General features: G+C 38.8%; 1 pseudogene; it reads right to left on the bottom strand.

Annotated features, from left to right (window-relative positions):
- Positions 1-356: 356 nt before the first annotated feature.
- LOC132672010 (Y-box-binding protein 1 pseudogene) lies at positions 357-1857 on the bottom strand (annotated as a pseudogene).
- Positions 1858-4725: the final 2868 nt, after the last annotated feature.

Genomic DNA, 4725 nt, shown 5'->3' with positions numbered 1-4725 from the left:
AACATTAAAAAAATCAGTGCAGCAGCTTAAAAAAAAGAAATTAAAAATGAGGTTCTGAAAAAATCTCAGCTTGACCACATATGAAACAATTTAAAAATCTTTAGAGGTGTATTGAGAAAAAACAGGCTTTCTATTTAAAAACAAAAAAATTTTTGTCATTACCAAAAAGACAGATGTCCTTAGGTAAAAATAATAAAAACCCCATGCTGCATAGATAATGCAGATAGTTCTATTAATGTAGTCAATGGGCAAAAAGCAAGCCATGGTCTTCAGCTCCAATCTTTTGTTCATTTGTTGTTGGAATTTCATATTCAATTCTTGTTGGATGACTAAACCGGATGGTGGTAAGCCCACATTTACTCAGCTGGGCCCTGCTCAGCCTCCAGAGGGGACAAATTTTCATCTGCTGGATCAGCTACTTTTGTCTCTACCATCTTGTTATTTAGGGTTTTCTGGGTGTCCGTGTTGGGAACTGAAGTTTGGAAGTGCCTGTGTTGAGGTGGCTGCTGACCTTGGGTCTCATGCCCTTGATTTTCCTTATTTTCTTCATTGCTGTCCTCTCTAGCTGTCCTTGGTGTGGAGGACCCCTGCAGGATCGTGGTCTATAGCCTGATACATATTCTGTATCATTGGTCTACCTTGTTCCCTTGCACTCTGTTTGTCAGCTCTCTCCATCACCCTTCCCTCCACAGGAGGGTTGGGACTGTGGTGGGTTGAAGTGCACAGGATCTCTGTATGGTAGTAAACTGGGAACCCTTGCCTGCAGCAGGGCAACGCTGTTGGGCCTAGCCTTTGGGAGCATTCTCCTGTCCCATGTTCTTCTCCCCACTCTCCCTATTCTGCTAAATTCTCCTGGGAATTTTATGGAGGACCCCTGCCACATGGAGAGCATCTTAAAGGTTATGATCTATTGAGTATTTCCTGCCTTGCTCTGGAGCTCCTCCAGGTCCTGTCACATTTGCTGTATCCGCACCCTTTTCTCCCTCAACAACATCAAACTCTATAGTCTCTCCGTCTCCTATGCTGATGGCGAGGTTTTGGGGTGATGATGGGGTTCATGGGGTTTGGAGCTGATGGCCAAGAAAGAAGTTTTGAAGACGTCTCTGGTGCAAAAGGGGTGATTTTATTAAAGTACAGGGACAGGACCGTGGGCAGGAAGAGCTTAACCGGGATTGTGAAGAGTGGCTCATTATATACTACAGGGCCAGAGGAGGTAAAGTCAAAAGGGAAGTTTACAAAGATATTTTCATATGCTAAAGATTCACAGATTACTGGAGGCCTAGCTATTGTCAAACTAAGGCTGTTTTTCTCTCCAACAAAGCATTAACATTAAGACAGTAGGGAGTTCCTGGAGAACTCTGCCTGCCTCAAGTATTTGCCAATGGGGTGCAGGTTATAAGGAAATTCAATTTTCTCTGCCATTTCCTTCTGCCTTTGTTCCCCACATCACTATGGAGGGGAGGGTGATGTTGGCACTCCAGGAAACTGAGTCTATAGGTTTTTGGAGATTAGGCTATTGATAAGATTGTCTTTTTCTTATAATTTACTACTCTATCAGTTTAACCATTTGTTTTCTGTCCTTTCCTTTGTCTTTGGGAAGCCAGGAGTGCCTGAGGAATGTCACACATTTCCCACCTCAGGGTGGGGGCAGGGGTGGTAATGCTGGCTTGTGCTTGGCCCCCAGCTTGCCTTATGGTCCCTCATCACTGAGAAGGTACTTCCTGGGGTTATTCTTCTTTGCAGAAGTCTGGTATACAAATATATATCTTCTTTGGTGTCATTTCTGTTCATGAAACCATATCCGTTTCTTACATTGAACCATTTTACTATTCCCAAGATCTTCCTTGCAATGCCTTTTTTATTTCAGTTGGCAGGCACCACCCAAAATGAGGCTCCCTGGACTCCACCCCCCACACCACTCTGAGAAAGAGGTGCTGGGCTTGGGGTCTGCAGCTCCTGAGGGCAGGGCAGCAGGCACTGCTGGGTGTCCTCCTCCCTGCTCATGGTCACCGTGAAGGTAACTGGGGCTTGCTGTGGCATCTGCGGCTCCTACTGGGTTGTGTAACTCTGCCGGTGGTGGTGGTGGGGCTGCTCAGAGCCATTTGGGATCTTCTCTCTGCTCCTGCAACAGCCTGGGCTTGTGACTGGAGACTAGAGTCTGAAGTGGTGGTTTGGAGCAGGGGTGGGGTTGGGGAGGACGGTACTGCACAGGACTGAGCCCTCAACCTGTGGAATATGGTGCTATCTATGGGTAATTAATGTCAGAATTCAGTTGAATTCTCAGATACCCTGCTGGTTTCTAAAGACTGCTTGGTGTTGTGCTGGATGCCCTCACACATACGTTGGAATTGGGTCCAGGAACCCAAATAAGACCTTTTAATCCATAGAAGTCATATTTATAATATAATCTTTCCACAGAATTCATTTTAATTAAAAATCAAGTGGTCCCAAGTTTTCCGTTAAGGCTTTATGATAAAATATTCCATTCATCATGCTTTCCATAATGAAAGATTCAACTATAAACTTGCAGAAAAATGGAATAGATGAATCAAAATATTCTTTCATTTTAGTTAAGTTAATATGATCTGATATCTGCTAGGAGTTCATAATCACATCACTGAAAGTGGAAATTATACAGAAAAAAATTGACAGATTTGATTGAACTTTTTAAAAAAACTTCTGTATATTAAAAAACACCTACATAACTCAAGGTATATTTACCCTAAATATCAACATAACTTTTATGTTTTTTTTAAGTTTCTATTTATTTTTAATTTTTTAATTTGAGTACAAATGTAAAACAAATCAATACTGGGGTACCTGGGTGGCTCAGTTGGTCAAGCAAATGACTCTTAGTTTCAGCTCTGGTCATGATCTTGTGGTTTATTGGTTGAGCCCCACATCAGGCTCTGTGCTAACAGTGCAGAACTTGCTTGGGATTCTCCCTCTCTCCCTGTCTCTCTGCCCCTCCTTTGCTCACATGTTTTCTCTCCCCCTCTCTCAAAATAAATAAATAAACTTAAAAAATTGTTTAAAAAATCAATACTGAGATTACTGTCAATAGAAAATGGGTAAAAACGACATGATTAGAAATTTCACAAAAGAAGAAAGTGCCCATAAACACATAAAAAAGTTTATCACTTTAGTAAACAAAAATGCAAAGTGAAAGAATAATAAGATATTGCCAATCTATTTAACTTACATAAAATGTTAACTATATTAATGCTTCCAAGAGTTTGAGAAATAATTGCTCTGATGCACTGCCGGTGGAAAGGTAAAAGTTCAAATCTTTCTGAGGAACAGCTTGGGAACATGCAACAAAAGCCTGAAATATTTGCATATTGCAAATCCAACCTTTCAAATTTACCCTTAGGAAATAATCTGATGTGTGCAATGATGTTCAGCAATCTCTTCTGAAAAACCATTAACAACGTAAATACCCAGTAGGAGAACTTGGTCAAGTAAGTCATGGTATATCCACACACTGTAATATTAACAAAGATTGAATATGTTGCAGAAGAAAATATAATAACATGGTGAGATATTAAAAATATAATAAATGGAAAAAAGCTAAAAGCAATGTGTCCCGTATGATCCCTTTTAGAAAAATATGTTTATCAAGTACATGTCACATTTATGTATGAGTGGATAGGGCTAAATTGATGGAAAGTTAGATACAGGGTAGTAGATATATGGATAGATAAATCAATCAATCAGCTAATGGGTAGATATCGATATGATAGATCACAAAGACTAGAAGAATATTCACCAAAATATTTTGGTTAATTCTGAGTGGTGTATTAATGGGTGCATAATTTTGATTTCCAGTTAAGCTAACTTTTTTTAACTATGTTAAAATTTCTTCTTTTATGACTCATCTAAAACTTGTTCTTGGTTCATTTTCCAATTTGAATTTTATTTATTAACTTAAGAGTCTATAGTGGAAAAATCAATATTCCCTTCTTCCCTTCTAGGTTCTTCAGTTTGTCTAATAACTAAATTGATGTAAGACATATTAACAGGAGAAAAACAAACAAAATTACATATGTACAGAATCCCTATCAATATAAGACTCTAGAAGCTGCCAGCTAATTGAGGTATATATAACATCCTGGACTAAGGAAAGGGGTAGGGATCTGGGGACACAGAGGGGAGAAAGAACTTTTATAGAAAGATAAGAGGGGAAGTTTGGAAAGCAGAAGTTGCCCTGTTGTAGATAAGCTTCTTAGGTAGAAAGGGATCTCTGGTACTAGCTTTCTTCCTGGTACAGGCATCCTTCCAATGTAAGTTTAAGTAGTTGAATAAGGAGGTAAAGAGCTTTTCCTGCACCTGCTGAGTTTTGATTGATTGCCTTTCACTCAAAATAATTGTCATGCCAAAGTGGCATATTTTGGGGTGACAAAATCTGCTCCCCTTCAAGTTCTATGTCCATACAGGTGAAAAGCACCTGAAATAGTTGCTGCTAATAGTATTTTTAGGTTATTTATTTATTTTTTTTTACCAGGTATTGGTTTTTGTGATTTAAAAATTATTAATTTTTCATGTAGTCAAATCTATGGATTTTCCCTTGTGATTTTTAAAATTATTTATATGCTTAAAACTCCTCATTACTAAATTAGCCAGTCAACTCTATTTTTTATAATTTCCAGAGATCTCATATTTTAATTTTACATTTATCTCTTTAACTCATATGGAATTTATACTGATATGATACGAGGTGAGGCT

Source organism: Panthera onca, chromosome A3, assembly GCF_046562875.1.
Source record: "Panthera onca isolate mPanOnc1 chromosome A3, mPanOnc1 haplotype 2, whole genome shotgun sequence".
NCBI lineage: Eukaryota > Metazoa > Chordata > Mammalia > Carnivora > Felidae > Panthera > Panthera onca.
The sequence above is the reverse complement of the archived record's forward strand: the minus strand, read 5'-3'. Positions and strand labels throughout refer to the sequence as shown.